Source organism: Arvicanthis niloticus, chromosome 14 (genome assembly GCF_011762505.2).
Source record: "Arvicanthis niloticus isolate mArvNil1 chromosome 14, mArvNil1.pat.X, whole genome shotgun sequence".
In the NCBI taxonomy this organism is placed as follows: domain Eukaryota; kingdom Metazoa; phylum Chordata; class Mammalia; order Rodentia; family Muridae; genus Arvicanthis; species Arvicanthis niloticus.
This window is the reverse complement of record NC_047671.1, coordinates 44,146,388-44,165,780: the sequence shown is the minus strand read 5'-3', so window position 1 is coordinate 44,165,780 and position 19,393 is coordinate 44,146,388. Positions and strand designations below refer to the sequence as shown.

The 19,393-nt window shown below is 38.2% G+C and overlaps 1 long non-coding RNA gene across 1 annotated transcript in view; it reads right to left on the bottom strand.

Moving 5' to 3' along the window:
• The window catches only part of LOC143434326 (uncharacterized), a 49,965-nt gene that overhangs the window by 18,333 nt on the left and 12,239 nt on the right, over positions 1-19,393 (bottom strand). Inside the window, exon 2 of the long non-coding RNA XR_013103746.1 lies at positions 14,352-18,337. This is a non-coding gene — a long non-coding RNA (uncharacterized LOC143434326). The remainder of the gene's footprint in view (positions 1-14,351; positions 18,338-19,393) is intronic.

The window sequence follows — 19,393 nt, the reverse complement described above, 5'->3', positions numbered from 1 at the left end:
GCAGTACTCTCCACTCTCTATCTCTTTGTGTGTGTGTGTGTGTGTGTGTGTGTGTGTGTGTGTGTGTGTGTGTTGGTTGGTTTGTATAATGCTGTTAGTTTAGAGGGGATTTTTTTTTCAATACCAAAGGCTGAACCCAGGTTCTTGCTTATAGTGGGAGTGTTAATAAGAAGTAGGCTGCAAATGTATATTTGCTGGTTGATGTGAATAATTCAGATGAGAGAGGGAAAGTGGGTGATTCAGGGAAATGATAATTCATTTTCAGAGAAGAAGCCCTTGAGATAAGATTAAATGAACAGACTCCACAGGCTCTTTGCTAACTTGAAGAGTTTCAGGGATCTTCCCATGGTGAAAATATGAAGCATATCTACAAAGTGCATATACTTCAGCTATAACAGCATACACGTCACAGGCACACTTTAAGAAAGTATGAGTTACTAAATAGTTACAGAAGAACATAACTAAACATTTCTTCCTTTAATATTCAGTACTGCCTGCTTTTTATAATATTTTCGAAGTTATAAATTTTTAGAAAATCTCATAAATCAGAGGTTTTTCCACCAATGCAGCAAGAGAAGAACTGGCAAATCTATAGTTATTTGCATATAGAAACTCTGGACAACAGTATGGCACTCCTGGTGGTAAATACTATAAGTCAACCTCTGTATTAGTTCCTTAAACACTTAATAAACACTCATGTAGACTTACTATATGCCAATACTTTTATAGTAATTCTATAAACATTAACATACTTAAGATTGTGCAAGATGACTTTGTGTGGGTAACATCATTATTAATATTTGATTCCAAAGGAATATAGGGTAGAGGTTAGGCCACATGTCGGGTCACACAAACAACACATGTGGAAACTAAAACAGAAATCCAATCAATTTCAGAATCTTTGCCTTTGCCTTTTCCACTGTTGGTTACCTTCATCTTAATGATAAACTTAACAAGAAAAGTATGCTTCTGTACATAAGCTAAGTACAGAGCAACTTAAGAAAAGTTACACAGCTTTCTCTCAGAGTCACAGTACTTCAATAACTATCAAATATTTAAATCTGGAATCTTTATCTAAAATTGAACATTCCCATGAGACTGAGATGATGCAATGCTTAAGAGACCCTCAGGGCTTATGGGACACACTAAGCACCCATGGCAGGAGATTTAACAACATCCTATAACTAAAGCTCCAGGGGAGCTGACACCTGTTCCGGCTTCTACAGGTACCCAAACTCACATAGGTGCCCCAGACATGCACGCACGCACACACACACACACACACACACACACACACACACACAATTAAGATAATAAAAACGTTAAATCTTTAAGAAGAGAAGTTCCAGAAACAGTAAAAAGGTTCCACAATCCATGTGAAAGGAAACTTTCCTACCATGGGAATGAAAACAGATTACGCTATAGGGATAATGAAGATGCTTTTTTAAGTGGCATTACATCAAGGATGTTTAAAATTCTAGTAGCAACTGACTTTTAAAAGGTCATAATCTGGATAAGTGTTATTTGATTTCAAATGCATTTTAAAGCATGAGATTAAAATACACGTATCATATGGATATTTCCCAAAATAACTCAAGTACATTAGATGGGGCTAAAGCTTTATAGAAAAAGTTATAAAGAAAAGAAGGAAGACCCAGGTTTTTTGGGCAAGCATGAAGACCTGAGTCTGGATTCCAGCACCCACATGAAGGCCACTTGTGACACTTGTGGTACCTGCCTGTAACCTCTGCTAGAGGTGAATGCAGATGATCCTGGCCAGACAGTTTAGCTGCTATGAGGCATTTCAAGGTCAATTAGGAACCCTGCCTCAGAAACAAAAGAAAAACAAAGGCAGAGAGGCAACTGACACTAATGAAAGATGTGAAAACATCAATTTCTGGCCTCCATGACAGCCTACATAGGTAAACACACACACATGCACATGCAGAGAGAGGAATGGTGGCAATAATAACATCAGATCAAGAAAGATTTAAGGTTTGGTGAATATAATTGTTGGCATTGTATGCACAGGAACACAGAGTTTTATGCAAATAGTGCTTTTGAGTTTCTTCCTTTTGCCTCTGAAGCCTACTGTGAATAATTTTTATATCAATGAGCACTGCAGAGCCTCTGAGAGAGGAACTCAGGTATAAGTTGACTCCATTAAGGATGCATGGAATGAGTGTCACACTACTCTGTATTTGGGGGGGGTGTTTCAGAGTGGACTGACTAGAGCTAGAGGGAGGGTGAGCTTCTCCAAGTGTCCAGATAAGAGTACAGTATATTAGCACCATCTAGACAGGTAGTGGTCTCTACTCGGAGGTACTAACTGTTCTATTGCTGCTGCTTCCAGCTGTCTCCTTAGCTCTTCAGTGGGGACTCAACAGCATGGCACCTCCACACTTTAGACACTGGACTTGGATGGCAAACATGTTCACTTTCTGGATATGGAATTAGTTCTCTCTCCCCAGTATACAGGTACTTTTTTGCTGGACTACCCCACCTCTATTGTGTAAACCAATAGAGCACACGTCTCTTGCAATATAGAAAACATTGACTAATATAGATCCTTGGATCCTATAATGCCATTGTGAAATCGTATTCTAATCTATGATGTTTCTTTCTACAATTGAATTATGTGTTCATTTGTTAATGCTAATATACCAATTTAAATGTAAAATGAAAGTGCCAGCAGGTTTCTCCTGGGGTCTTTATTCAAGATTTTTGATGTCCTTCTCACTGAGTTCCCACAGGACTTCTGTGTGTGCTCGTCCCTGGAGTCACTCCTTAAAATGATACTTGTCATATTTGATGAGTGCTTTATGCCCTCAGTGAAGTTTAAGTTTTTTTTTTTTTTTGAAAGACTCCATCTCTAAATAAAATGTCACACTGGACATAAGAGTCTCAATGTCTTCACAGCTTTCTGATAGTATAGTTCATAAGGAGGGTAATCATAAATTCTTTTCACTCAGCTCTTTTCTCGGGTGCAATTATATAACAGGGTAATCCCTAGGCCAAAAAATGAGTAACTATAAGCCTTTTGAAATCTACAATCAAGTTCATATCTACAGCCAGTTCAATGATCTAAACTGCTAATATGTAGCATGTGAAAATGAGAATGTGTGCTCTTCCCCAAGGCCTGAGCATGCCTGCAAAATCATTTACCACAATAGACTAAGCAACAGTAGGACCTAGGAGAGGCATTGCATTACCAGTCTTGGCGCCTTGGAGCCTGCTACCTGAGCTAAGAATGGACTGCCTGCTGAGCTAGCCTTGACACCTTCTGGACTGCCATCTCCTTACCCAGCCCCTGGGATGAACAGAGAAGAGACTATGGGGTCGGGGGCTTCCCCTTTATATGTGAAAGCAAATTATTAAACTTTGGGCCTTGATCAGAATACTTTGTCTTGGCCCCATGTTTCTCTTGCCCTCCACTCCCGTTCATTTCTAGGCTTCCTCTCAGAGGAACCTGGTAACCTATAGCTGCAGGCAGCTACAAGAATACAGCTAATTAAAGGCATGGTGTGTATTTGTATGCATTTGTGTGTTTGAGTGTATATAAGACAGAGAGACAGACAGACAGAGCGGAGACAGAGAGACAGAGAAGTGTTCTTTAAGCTGAAATTACTTCTTAGCTATGAGTATTAATTTTTAATTGTAAACAAGAGGGGACATATTTCAGGCATCTAGCTATAGCAGCTGGTTTATTTGCTCCTGAGTTCTAGGAGAATCTGTAGAGCAAACAGGAACTCTGAAAGGAAGGGTACAGGATGGATAGCTTGGGTAACAGTCTCCATCCTTCACATCATCACTGTCTGTACTTAGTCATTCTCTTTCAGCTGTTCACACTGTATCACTGCATTCTCTAAAATCCACTTAAATCCAGCTGAAAATGAAATCCAATTTGTTCTAATGACCAGCAGAAACCTGGCAGCACATACAACTGAGAGGAACATGCAGATTAATCTGGGGGGAGCAGGAGACTTCTTTCTTGCAAGCTAACAGTTGTATAAGGGTCTTTTCCTTCTCAGCATCCCTCCGTTTACTGCCAGCCAGTCCCTTTTGCATTACTTGCTCCACTGCGTCTTTCTGCTGGGATTCAGTCTCCAAAACTGGGTGCACATTTTAATTTCAAAGTAGATGGGAATCTCAAATTAAAAGAGAGAAAAGGGAGGTTCTTCCTTATGGAGTGGAGAGATACTATATATCTGGAATAAGTGACTTAGAAGAAGCTGGTAAAGGTGATAAGACTTCAAACTGAGTAGGGTGAGGGCAGGATGACAGAGGAGATACACAAAAATGGTCCAGAGAGTGATCAAAAGGAAGAAGTGAGATTATCCAGAGCCTGTTTTCTTTGAACATACAGATATATTTTAAGTAGATTTTCAAATAGGTCTTTCTTGAAGAAAGCAATTTATGCTCATAATAGAAGCATCAAAAAAATAGCTAGAGTAAGAACATGGCAGTGTGAGTCTGTACTGAATACTCACCAAGAGATGACAATGGCTTACATGGCTTTTCAGAACTCATTTTGGAAATTAAGATTAAAAGATACATTAATATAAACCAATTATTTATCTTTTCAAAAAATGACCCTGATATTAAACTCCATGATGATTCATGGGAGAAACATCAAGAAAGTCTTCTTTTTCTATTGATCTGAATGACATAATCTCTGTTGTCCTTTTGGTCTCACTTTGTGGCTTTTCCTTCAGAAGTTTCACACCTTTAATTTGAAGAGGGCAGCACTGCATCTGGACCACACTCGACTTGTATATTAACCAATGATCATTATTTTAATTCACACCTAATTTTAAAAGTCTGAAGGAAAAAAATAATAACAAAAGTAACATTCAACTTAATGTGGCGACAGGGATGACATTTATCTCCCAGCATCTATGGGGATCTTTCTGGAATGCTCAGTTCCTGGGCCAAGTGTCTGCCTTGCCACTGTGATGCTGGATTGCCAAAGACATGTCTGTCAGGGAAGGCAAAATGCAGTCCAAGGTAGGGTTCTCAGTGCGTGTTCTCCTGTTGTCTGAGACAGATGCTGTGGTTCTCTCCTGTGTACCTAGACACCATTAGGGACCACGAGGAGTTGAAGACTGGTTCTCAGAGTCTTGTGTACCCAGAAGCCTCAGTGGACCAAGGAGTTGGGAGTGGGTGCCCACAAGCCCAGGCTTCCCCTATGCGCCAGGCAGGAAGAGGATAGCTGAGCTCAAGGTGGCTGTGGTGGGGGCATCTGATTTAGTTCAGAATGAGTCCCAATAGTATGCAAGGCATACTCCAGGAGATTTAGATGCAGCTCTTTATGATAAAGTGACCTGATTCCCCACTGCAGTTTTCCTTGATGTAGGTGATGAAGGTCCTTGCTTGTCTAAACCATTTTATTCATGGCAGATGTGAATACATACATAGTACTCAAGGTGAACTAGGGATTAAATATCTTTTGCAGGAAGGGATGCCCAGGAAGGGATGCTCACTGACTAAATACTATGGGCCTATCTAGATACCTCATTAGTATGGAGAACAACGTTTTTATGCTGTATGACTGGTTGCCATGGTCCTGAACTGGGGTGTCATGGTTATGTGTTCCAGGTCAGGGAAACCCTGGCTGGAAGCTGGTTCTCAGACCTGTAAATCTCAATTAGGAAAATTTCCAGGGTTTTTAAACATTGAATCTTACTAGGTCTCCTGTCTGGTGTCATGGTTCACCTGCCCTACACTCAATTAAAGCTACGTTTTAACATTCTTTCTGTTGACTAGCCAGAACCTCTGTCATCTCTCCTAACTAAAAGACTTAGTTCTCAACATGGATGTTTTTTTCTTGGCTTTAGAATGAATGTCAGCTGAAATCCATCCTCTCAAATCTTTTCTCTCAAAGTAAATAGCCGGGATTGGTTATGATACTGTAAGTCTTCAACCCTGTCAGAAATCCAGAATGACTGAGTTAATTGAAATTATGAGAGGCACAAAGCATAGCTTCTAAAACTTAGCCAAGTTATAGAGACTGCTGTATACCTGAACAGTCCCTATACTACAAAATGTTGGAGCATCTGATCTTCAGACTTCTGGCCCAAGATCATCTGACAAACCTAGTGATGCAGAATTATTAAGGCCTGATTACTCTGTCTTGGCAGATATAATCAGTCGACTATTCCACAAGTGTGTCCTTTTCTGGACAGTAATTTGTGTGTAGATTTAAAGAGTTGTACCTTACTGATACAAATTGATATAGTTATGCTCTAATTGTATTTTGAAAGAAAAGTTTTATTTTAACATGAAGGGTGATATGTAGGAGGAGCTAAGGTGGGAAGAGTAAGGAGAGGAAGAGTAAGAGTAAGAAGAGGAGGAGCAGAAGGAGAGGAGGAGCTAGGTGACAAGAGAAAGAGAGAGGGGGTGGGACATGGAGGTAGATGTTTACCAGTCTCAACCAGTCAAAGATAGTTGATATATCTAGGTTGGGTATTGGGTTACACTTCTGATTGTGTGGGCATCTTGTTATTGAGAATTACCAAACTTATAAAGTATTTGATTAACATTAAAAAAAATTGTATAAAAGCAAAAGGGAGGAGGGGGATGGGATAGGGGCTTTTTAGGGAGGGGAAATGGGTAAAGGGGATGACATCTGAAATGTAAATAAAGTATTCAATAAAAAGAAAGAAAGAAAGAAAGAAAGAAAGAAAGAAAGAAAGAAAGAACAATCTTTCTGGCTTCTTTTCCTTACTAACAATGTAATACATGTACACTTCAAACAATTTAGGAAGCATAGGCCATAATAAAAAATAATCTCAAAAAAATTCAATTGTGTTTCTACCACCTGAGTATGTTTTTCTTTTCTGCAAGTGAGTTCTCTATTTGCACAGGCAAGTAAGTGAATTTTAAGTGAGCAATCTAATCTAATCTTCATCAAGAGTTAGTTTTCTAATCTTCATCTGTACTTAAGGTATTCTGAGTACCTTCACTGGTCACCAACATTCACATTGTGATCGTCCTTAGAACATTCACAGCCCACATGCCCAGTGACACTGTCTCACTGTGTACCAGAATCACAGCTGGAACAGATGTACTTCACAAATAGAAGGAGTAAATTAATGTGAATTTGAATCATCTTCAGGCTCTGGTAAATTCCCTGAGACTCTAACAGTTCCACCCTCTTTTCCTGCTCCATCCCATCTCAGTTCCTGCAAGGAGACTTTAAGCTAATGGGAGAATCAAGTGGGCCTCTCAAATAATCATGCTCACTAAAAATAACTGGAAAATAATGGGGCAAACTATTATAGAAGACTCAGATTTTTATTAATCCACTGCCAAATCTGCCTACATGTTTGAAAGCAAAGAATTGGGAAACCCTTTGTGCACATTTAAAAAAAAATAAAACTTTGCTTTCAGAATAAATTTTTAAAAAAAGAATTGGGATTATTTATTTCTGTCTTTTCACAATTAAAAAAAAAAAAAAAAGCAAAACACAACAAAACAAAAACCAGAATAGCCTGCCTGCTCATGTCACTAAGTTAGCTTCCCAGGACCAAAGAACCCCAGCTGTACCCTTGCACTATCCCACTGCTCCATCTTGAAAATGTCATATCCTGAACAGAATGTGGTACTGCAGCCACAACCATGGGAACAGGGTCCTTGTTTAATCAAGGGACTCTTGTTTTAAGACACATTCTACTTCTGAATATGACCTCAATGCATGTCCAGAAAGGTGACAGGAGGAAGGAGATAAACATATTCTTTGATGTCTTCATGCAAGCAGAGTGATGCTCATACTTTGATTATAATATCACACTTATGGTTAAGCTGGCTTCCCACGTGGCCTCTAAAAATGGAAAGTTAGACAGTGATTTATTGAATGTGCAAGCACAGGTAGTGTGCAGGGCAGAGAAAGAGCTTTCTTTTGCGGCTGCATTTAAGTTTCCCAAGGTAGTGTGGAAAGAATCCTTAAACATTCTCTCCTGTAAATTCTTAAGTAAGTTTGGTAAAATATCAGTGTTTCTGTCAATGTGTCATCTACCTTGTGCAAGGAGGATGTTTTACATGTGTTAAGCAGAGAAATAAGCTCAGATCCTTTGAAGTACTACATTGATTACTTAGAATGTCATCTGCATTTTTGGATGTGATTAATAATTGTGTTTGCAAAACTAGATGACAATATCTATTTTTCTTCCCCTCTGTCTCTTTGTCTTTCTCTGCCATCTTTTCTGTCCTTCCCTTCTCCTTTGTCCCTCTTTTTTCTTTCCCTCTCTCTTCCCCTCTCCCCTGCTGTCTGTATATATCTCTCTTTATTTCACTATCTCTCATCTCTCTGTGCTCTGTCTCTGTGTTTCTCTGTCTCTTTCCCTCCCTCTCCCCCAACACACACACACACACACACACACACACACACACACACACACACACACACACACAGAATTTGAAGGATAATCCAGTACTACTTAATCATAATGAGAACGATCTATTAAGGCAATGGACAGTCAAAAATTGTGCTAGACAGTTGAGACAGTTACAAAGCTACAAATATAGACTTATACTTAGAAGAGTAATGTAGATATACTAACCTAACATTTTCTTTTTAGTTAAGCAGAAACAAGGAGTTTTAGGAATTTAAATTGGTATTACAGGATTCTGCTTCAAAGATACTTGGTGAAAGATAGAAAAAAAAATGGTACTTACTATTTAAAACTGAAGTTGGGGATCTGACAATCATGACTCAAGGAAGAAAAACCAGCACGGTAAAAGCAAGAGTTGGGATCAACGATCTTATTAAATATTCAGTGACCTCAGCCCCTCTGGGCTTCTATTTTTTGTTATCCTCAGGGGTTCTGCTTTCTGTGTTAAATGAAGAAAACAAACAATAATGAAGGAGTCCCTTGACAGTGACTGGAATCAATGTATTTGATGTGTTTTCTAATATTGACTATTCATGTGTTCTCACTAGATTCATATGCAAGTAAGGGAGGGCTCTAAGAGGGAAGTAGCTGTAGAGAGTCATTTATAATTTTCTTGTAGGATGTGACAGTTGATCTCATTTCAATTGTACAGCCTGTTGCCCTGCACAACCACATGATAGTGCTTCAAGGATGCTGGAATTCAGAACATGGCAAGCCCTCAATGCTGCCAAGTGTTCTGTTTGGTATCATTCTGCTTCATTTTAATGTCACATTCTATATTGTTTCCTGAATAATAGGCATTTGTGACTTGACTCTGCATGGATGCACCATCTCGTTTTAATGGTAAGGCAAGGTAGTTTACGATCCTGATACCCATTTTTGTCAGTAAATAGAATCTTCACCAACTCATTTTACCTTTTATTCACAGGTCTGGGTAATCTCTCCTTACCATGGTTCCCTGATATGTCTTCCTTCTCCATAACTAATGCGCAGATGCACCTGTGTACTGATAAACACACCCAGGTCTCTTTTTGTGCCTAAATGCTTCCTGAGCATTGTACTTTGAGTTGGAGTCTGAATCATCTTTGTAGGTTACCCATTCATTCCTGAATTCCTCCACACGTATGTGACTCAGATCACATTGTTAGGTGCAAGGATCATTTTTAGATTCAATTTTTGTATTTATTACAAATCAGGAGCAGAAATCTAGAGAGAACATATTTGAATTTGGTTGAAAGAATATCTTAAAGTTCTATTTTAGTTGAAAATGTTCAGCTATTTATCTTATTCATAATTGAACATGTTTACTAGGAGAATGTGAAATAAAAAGACACTGCTTATCTTACAGTACTCTCCCTGCTCTGACTCCTGAATTCTTTCTGCCCTTTCTTTTGCATGTTTCCTGAGCTGTGTTGGGGTAGGTTGGTATAAATGTTCCATCTATCTATATCTGGGAACACACAATCACTTATTCATAGTGCTTTTAACAGTAGTATATCTGTATTAACCACTACCTGTGATATTCTCTGATCAAAACTGGGAACAGCACAAATCCATGGACATAAACACAGATATTTAGAAGACAGTTTGAAAATATCACCATCTGGAGAAAATTAACATCAATAGGTTCTCCCTTAGGGCATATGGCTTGCCTGGCCATGGTTTTTTAATAATGTTTATATTTATAGTACTAGGAATAAACTCCCTGTTGTGAAAAAAACCTTAAATCCAATTAAAAAGTGATTGGTTAACACCTTAAAGTCATGCTGCTATTGCACCAGTGGGCACATCTTATACTGCAGGTGGGTATTAGAGCAAGAGAGTTACAGCTCTGGATAAAACCACTGATGTCTTTTATCTTCCTGTGTCTACACAGTACCTTCCAGTACTATAATCTAAGCAAAAAGAAGGCTTTCATGCATAGTTAAAGGTTGACTTCTCTGTGTTTTTAAGCAGAGATATGTGATATCTTTGGCTACAGGGTCTTACAATATATCAACTGTGAGTGATAATTTTCTGCACTGTTTTGGATGCCTCTGGGGCCTCCCTGTCCAGTGACTCACAGGGAGGTGATCAATGCCTATTACTGAGATTTTCATTTCATAAAACTAATGTCTTCTGAGATTAGCTTACAAAGTGTCAGCACCTTGTATGGCTTCATCATGTATCCTTGGTTTTAGTTAGCTATCCTGTGCCCCTCCCTTTACCCACCCTCCTCTCCCCATCCTCACCTAGCCAATATTCTCCCCTGTTCTTTCAGGTCACATTATTATTTTTTTTTTTATCAAATCTTCTTACATATTTTCTTCAGATTGCCAGATCACAGGCTTCCAAGTAACTTTCTCATGAACACTTCACATTAGCTAAGTCTTCCCTGGACCCTCATGTCTCCATCATCATCACTCTGCACTGTTTTGATCTCTCTGCCCTCAGTTTACCTTGGCTGTACTTCCATTGCATTGGTATTCTTTTGTCCCTCCTTCCAAAACATTTCTCCTCACCCTGTGCCAATATTCAATTTCTACCTTTCCAGATTAAAGACATATCAAATGCATAAAACAAAAGATCTGTGTGCTCACACATAAACACAGAGACAGAGAAACAGAGAGATAGAGGGATGCACATAATGAATGAATACATGCTTGTTTTAAAGCCCTCTATTTGGATTTTAGCCAAGCCTTATCCCATGACAATGAGGTTTTTATAAGCAGGATTCTAATAATTACTGACAACAACAAAAATTCATTACAGTAAACCAAAAATCATGACAATAACACAAAGAAGACTGAAAGCTGAAGGAAAATAAGTTTTTTTTCAGTTTAAAGAAAATTTATTATTTTGGCACACAGAATATCACATGAATTATATCACTGGGATTGAAGTTATCTTGGAGACAGGATTTTTTTCCTAGAAACTGTAAGAGTCACCCTGTAAATGACAGATGTAGGGTTTGGATCCTACCTGGCCCACTAGAAGACCATAGCTGACTATGGAGCCCAGACTGGAAACGTATGATCTAGGAAGAATGAAATTTCCATTTTTCATAGTTCCTGCAAAGTTTCTCTATGTGGTCACATTCTTTACAAACTTTACACACTTGAGTAATAAAGTGTTTACTTTATATTTAAAAATCATAAAAGTAAAACTTATTACATTACTATCATCCTTTAATACCTGTTAATATTTTGATTTATATTACATTGTTTTTAACGGGTATGTGTATAATTTGTCCTTCTTTACAAAATTTGGATCAATTCTACACTTTAATTCTACTATTGGATTTTAAGCTTAAAAGTATTATTTGACATGTTTTCCTAAATATCATATATATATATGCATATATATGCATATATATGTATATATATATCAACTGAATTTCCATTTTTATAGGTCACAGGTAATTTCTTCTGTAGACCTGATCAGTATATGGTGACAAAGAGTAAAAGTAATAAATAAAAAGTAGTTTATTTATTTAACATTAAACAATGTGAAAACACACATTCTGCACAAAGTCAAAAAGAATTAAGTACTTAATAATTTTTTTCTTAATTTGAGTAAACTTAAGGAAAAGAAGTATGTTTTCTTTTAGTATTTATAGTATTTAGAGTATGCCAGCTATATTTGCTAGTAAAAGGGCCATATCTACCCTTACATTTATTGGAATGAAGGGATTTACATGGATTATTCAGAATCTTCTTACCTATAGATCTCTTTTTTCTTCTAAAGAGAGAAGTTGACTCAATGTTGAGTCTGAAACAATCTCCAAAGAGTTCAGGGAAGAAAAACATCTTTGTAAGAAGCCCATCTTCTCAACAATGAACTCTCTGCCCTCACCAGTGACATCAAAGTGTCCTTTCTTTGATCACATGGCATCTAAGCACATTAAGAATGTGGTCTGCAATGGCACCACCTAAACTGAGAATTATTCTGCTTAGATTACATTTGTCTATATAGTTGAAGAATGATGTTCCAAAGCAAGAAGACTGATTATATAGAGCTAGCTAATGTTTTCCAATTGTACGTGTGGTAGTGAAACTTTAAGAAGCAGGTGACTAGCAGCTGGACATACACACCACCTTTCTACCTTTCAAGGTCTCTAGCTAAGTCATGTGGGTTTGACTTTCTACTCTATAAATAGAAAACAGAAAAGTATATGCCACCATCCACAGAAGGGAGACATTATATGCATAGTCCATGATACAGGTACATCATAATTAACTAGGTGTTTTCTAACCTGACTTTGGAAAATGAACTCTTTCAAACCTAAGCAGGATAAACTCTTGAAGGTCACAAAGGATCAATACTCTCTGCTGCATGGTGTTGCTCATTTCCCCCTCAGTTCTGAGTGAAGCATTGCACCCACAGATGTTAAATGCAAACAACTTAGCTAAAAAGTCAGCAAGTACAAAATCACTACTTCTATAGAATTTTAGCCAGAGGCAGAACTTCATAACTAACTCCATCTTTAAAATCTTGGGTTTCCTTGTAAGTTATTTCTAGAGTTTGGGCTTCTGAATCAAAACACTGGAAATTCTAAATGCTATAGGGAATTGTACTAAATGAAATTCTTTCAAAGTTAGAGGAAGCCAGAGCTTAAGATAGTGATCAACAGTGGAATATCATACATTACATGAAAGGGACTATGCTTGACACCAGGCACTGAAAAAAGAAATAAACCAAGTCTTTTCCAATACAGCTGACACCCAAGTATTCTCTAGCATACAAAATCCATGTCATAGTTTATTAATTACCAGTTAAATTATGCTAAGGAGATATAGAAAAAAACAGTAGAGTTGTGTGGTTATTGCCTTTATTAGAGGGTTATTAGATCAACATATCTGTTTCTGAAATCCCAGAAACATCAGAGTAGCCATTTTTATAAATAGAATTATCAAGGAGCTCCATAAATATTGAAGTTTGTAATGTATTACATACATTTTAAAATATCTAAATCCTAGCTCTTTCTTGTCACTGCAGGTTAGCTAAATCCTAAAACTGAATTCTTATGGGAACTCCCTGCACAGACTTTTAATAAATCCCTCATTTGTTATGATTATAACAAAAAAGTAATCGTCAAGGGCAAAGTGAGGATGTAGCCCAGTGGTTAGGTATTGGTCTAATATATATATAAGACATTGGGCTCAAATGCATCCCATCACACACAGACACCCACACACAGAAACACACACACACACACACACACACACACACACACACTTTTCTTGATCACTTTGTTCCTAAAACTTGCAATTACTTCCAAGAATGCAAAGGCATCAATAACCCATAAAAATGATAGTAAATCAAGCATGCTGTGCATAGAAATAGGCAACATAAATGCAACACACCTGCAAAGTAGCCTGTGCACATACGATGTGTATGTATGCAGATGTGTATGTTCACAATTAAAGATACATCCTGAAAAAGAAACTCTGGATCTCGAGAATGGTTTTTCAACAAGAATATGTTAAAGTGTATAGCAGAACGCCTAATTCTGGGACCACGTTAGCACTAGAGCAAATAAGTAAAATCACCTTACAATTAGGCCAACAAGGTTGAGACATCAAATGCGCTCTTGAGGGAAGGCCCAGCCCTGTTTGTGAGACCTGCAGAGGAAAAGATTGCTTTCAACTACCTCCTCTTCTTGCTTGTTCCATTCCACCTCCCTGATTTTGTTGCTAAGCTTGAGAGGAAAGGAATCCGGCGGTTCAGTTAGTATTCTGAGCCAGTTTGTGATAAAAATCAAAACATCATTTTTCCCTGTAAAACACAAGCAGATGCCTTCTCACTTCTCCGCTGACAGCCTTCCTCTATCTCAATCCTCATTTCTGTCTCCACACTCCCAACCCCCTCCTAGTCTGAGAGACGCCAGTCATTGTTTAAGTCTAGGCCACAGATATATACACAAGTCATTTAATAATAAGCTAGATCAAGAGGGTAGCCCCTCTGCCTCCTACTCACCATGCTGAGACCAGGAGAAGACGCTGAAAGGAGGTCTGAGCCACACACTGAATCCATTTTTCTTGTGACCGGGTCGGATGCAGCCTCTGAACCCAACATCAGCAGCAGCTGCCGGGATTTTTCCCCCTCCCTCTCTGGTTGGCGATGGTGCGATAGGAACCACCCTTTCCAGCTCCACTAGAGTACCAGCAGTAGAGGCGGCAACAGCAGCAGCATCACTTGAGCCTCCTCCCTCTTGGAGGATGGTGTGAGCTCAGAATCAGCCAGGAACTTGCAGCAGACACCTCCTCAGGCTCTTCCTTCCCTCCCCACCCCCACAGCCCTACCCCTGCTGTGGTAGAAGCAGGCGGTCCGGCAGCTGCTGATTGTCATGGCAATAGCCAATTGCAGTGGCAAATTAAGAAGGAGGGGAGAGGAGCTAAGCAAGCTGAAGGGGTTGGAGTAAAACTAAGTCCCTGACTCTGAGATGCTCTTGGTCTCTCCTAATCTAAGCTCTAGGTCTCATTGAGAGGTGCCAAGGGTGACAAAGTACCAGCAAAGAACAGTTAGAGTTGAATTTAAGCTATAGATTGAAATATACCGAACAGTTGGACATTTATTTGTAGTGTCTATAGACTTTTAAACAAAATATATTGCACTTTCTATTGGAAGAAATAAACTAAAAAAAAAAAAAAATTACGTGATAGATTGTTATTACTCCAAAGGTGTGCATCCTTGATACCATCTCTTGCTCAGTGCCACCAGAGGCTGCTAATTTAAAACAAAACGAACAAAAACAAAGCAAAACCTGCTGGATTTTGTAACAAACTTGGTGCCCGCTATGTTTCTTTACACACGAGAACATCAGTTTGTTCTCAGATCCTCTGATACCACGGTTTTTTCAAGTTGTCCTGAAAAGGACCTGGCAATATTGACAACACCCCTCAGGAAACGGAAATCCGTATGAACAACCACAGTTCTCAGCAGCACTAGATAGTGGACAGTTCCAAACCTATCAGGCTTCTCACTTCTGGAGCTAGCATTATTCACAAGAAATTCCATGCTATTTTCACGCATGCCCTTTTGGAGTTCCGAAGTCAGCTGTCAGTTAGGGTTGTAGGTACAAGAAAATTAAGAGACTATGCAGTGTTGAGTTCTGTTTCTTGCTATAAATTATAGATGGCACTAGGATATGTCTCGGGCAGTAGTTGTAAAGATTGATTGAGATAATGCACTAAAAGCCCTTGAGGTGTAGTAAGCACACAGTAAATATTTGCTATTATTTGCAAGGGTTGTATACACTGTAGACATTACTTAATCTAAAATCTTTAAGCGAGGGTATAACAATTCCAGGTAGATGAGAAGATATGCTTGATAACTGTGATAGCTGGTGATGGTGGTGGCCGTGGTGACCAAAGCGTAAATATTCTAAAAATTTTCATGTTTTCTAAATTTGAAAATTTAGAGCATTGTAAGATTTTGGAGAATACAGCTAATTTTGAAAATCGACATACAAATAAAATAAATGGCAAAATGATAATTAAAAACTAGAGTCGTCTAACACTTCAATTTGTTCCTGTGTCCCCTTTCCTGCCATCCTTCTGCAGAACAAAGTTTATCTTTATGTTTAATTAACTCCCACAGTTAGTTACAGGTTCAAGTGAACAGACACAGATCTCAGGCATACTAGTACTCCATTTCTGTTATTTGTTGAAGCTATTATTTTTATTGGATATTTTATTTATTTACAATACAGATGTTATTCCCTTCCCCATTTCCTCTCCCTAGAACCCCCATCTCATCCCCCTTCCTCCTTTATGCTTTTATACCGTTTTAATTACATGCATGTATAAGGTCAGTTCTAGGTTGAGGGACTAGCAATACAATAGATGCAAATGGTCAAGGAACAAGCAAGACAGTAAACACAAAATTAAAGCTATTATTTAAGGCAAGTTTAAGTTTCTGGAACCAATGTTTTTTGTTTTGTTTTATTTACATAATGGATGTACTATAATCTCTCATGATTCATTATGGGAACCTAGTACATTGATGCATGTAAAACACTGGCGCAATATCCAATGCATAGTACCTATGCATCAAATATTGTCTATAATTAATGCTATCTATTCATAGGCATCAGTTTGAACATATAAAAGGATTTTCTTTTTTTTTTTTCCAGCTAGAACCTTGGTGCCACGGGCATGTTCTAACAACACTGATCATTAAAGATGACCATGTGGTCAAGGGAAGGGCACAGCTCATTCTTAGCATTTGATATTTGTGTCCTCTCCAAAAGAGAACCTGCCTCTTGACTTGGGCAAATTGCAGCCCTTATTCCTGCTAAAGCCTCAGCAGCCACACAAGGCCTTCTCATATTTCCAAACCTAAATACTTAAATATGGTAACATAGGAAAGAATGGGTATACACGTTTTTTTGTTTCCTTTTGTCCTCTCTGTCTTTTGTTTTCTTCTGTCCCCTCAAAGGTGGTGTCAAAGAAAGAGGAGAGAAAGAAGGGACTGCAGGGATTGCAGAGCCCTACCATTGACAGAGCATCACCACCTATCTCAAGAGCTGACCCTGACCAGGGATCTCTGAGGGCCTCTGATGTTTGAACAACTTACAAGCTTAACCACTTTAAGACTCCCTCCCTCCTCCCCTGCTTCCCCTGTGCCCCATCCTCCTGCTTCCTAAGTGTGTACAACATTATCATTATTTCTTAGTATTTGCTTTAAACATTTAGAAAATTATGATTTACTTTACCTTATATCTGTTACAGTTTTTTTTTTTCCTGACTTCAACAAAACATGATAAAATTTTGGAAAGTTAAAGAGATTAGCTCCAGAGCCAACAAACTCAGCAAAAGAAGCTCCGACTGGAGAATTATTAGTTAGAGCCAGCCTAGCTGTGAAGAATGACAGTGTATCAAAACCAAACAGCAACAGACAAAAGAAAAGAAAGTAATAACAATATAGAATGAACCTGAAAGCCAATTCTTAGTAAAAATAGCTCAAGTATTCATAACGCTTTTTTTTTTTTTTTTTTTTTTTTTTTTTTTTTTTTGGTTTCTCTGTGTAGCTCTGGATTCATAACGCTTTTAATCAAGAAAAGAAAAAATTAAATTTCCCTTCATTTTGTTATATATTCCTTTATTTTAATATGCTATAAGATATATCATACCGATGTGTTATAATAATTATAGTATAGAATGCTATAATAAATTGCAAATTACAATATAGTTTAATGTGCTTACTATAGTATATTCTATACCAGCACATATAAGGTACCACATACTTTTAATTATGTACCATATAATTGACTTTTGCCTTTAAATGTTTCCTTTCTTAACTAAAATTTTTTGACCATTTCAGTCATGAATACAGTATTTACATATTTTTACCACTCTCTTTTCCCACTCCAGCTCTTCCTTTGTTCTTCTCACTCTTTTATATTTATGAACACGATTTCTTTCATAATTATTGTTACACATACATATGTAATGTATGTATGATATATGTTATGTACATATACAGATATAAAATGTGTGTGTTGAATCCATTTAGTGTTGCTTGTATGTATATGCATTTTGGTTATGACTGATACCTTAGATTGAATAATCTATCATGGAACCTGACCCCAGAGAAGACTGAATCTTCCTCTCTAGCAGTCATTAATTACCTATAGCTCTTCTAGGGGAGAGGCCTTGTGAGATTAACCCACCTGCATTAGCATGTCAGCTGATGCTGTTACTATGCAGGTCTTGTCTAGGTGACCAGATTGTTGAGAATTCATGGGTACAGCTTAATTGTCATACATAGAAGACACCATCTTGTAGCAGACATCTTGGTGTTCTGGATTTTTGCAATCCTTATTTTCCTCTTCCATGGTGTTTTCTGAGTCCTCAAAGTAGAGGCTGTGTTGTAGATCAACCAGTTGGCATTGGACCATGTACAGGTGAGTTTTCATTAAATTTTTAGTAGTTTTGGATTTCTCTAAATGTCTCCATTTGCTGTAAAAAGAATCTCTGTGAGTAATGAGTACAGCACAATATACATAGGATCATTTTCTTGACTTTATTTATTTATTTATTTATTTGCCATTCATGTTTGGCTCTATCCTAGGTCTCTTGGCTACCAATTCTCTGGTTCCTAGACACCCAGACAGTGTTGACGTGGGCCCTCATAAGGCATGGATCTCAAGCTGGACCCCAAATGTCATTAGAGAGGCTTTCCTCAGTAACTGATGGAAACAAATCCAGAGACCCACAACCAAACATTAGGTGCAGGAGAACCCTGCAGAAGGAGAGGAAGGATTATAGGAGTCAGATGGGTCAAGGACATCACAAGAAAACCTACAGAATCAACTAACCTAGGCCTATAAGGGGATCATAAGAGACTGAACTCCTAAGCAGGGAGACTATATGGGGCAGGTCTAGGCCTTCTGTACATATGTTACAGTTATGTAGCTTGTTCTTCTGATGGGACACCTAACAGTACAAGCAGAGGCTGTCTCTGATTCTGTTGCCTGCCTTTGAGACCTTTTCTTCCTACTGGGTTGACTCATTTAGCCTTAATAGTAAAGGTGATGCCTAGTCTTCCTGCAACTTGATAAGCTATGGCTGATTGATATCCAGGGGAGACCTGCCCTCTTCTGAAGAAAAATGGAGGAGGAATGAATGGGGTGGGGAAGTACAATGAGAAGAGGGAGGGGAAACCAAGATAGATAGATAGATAGATAGATAGATAGATAGATAGATAAATAAATAATTAATTAAAACTTAAAAAGAACCTTTAATGAAGTGTGAGAGTTATGTTTACCAGGGAAGTTGAGTGTAGGAGCCTCATGAACCTCCAGACCTGGGAGTGTGAGGACAGTGCTGGAGGGTGAGGTTCTGGGGAGCTCATCAGACACAGCTAGTGAATGAGTTCCATATCAGAGCCAGACCTGGGAATGTATTGTTGGTACAAGAATCTTGGTTCTAGGAGAACTCTTCAGAGAAGACTTGAAAGATTCCTTTCTCTTCATTAAATGCCTCAGGTATTCCTTTATTGTAATACAAAGCTGA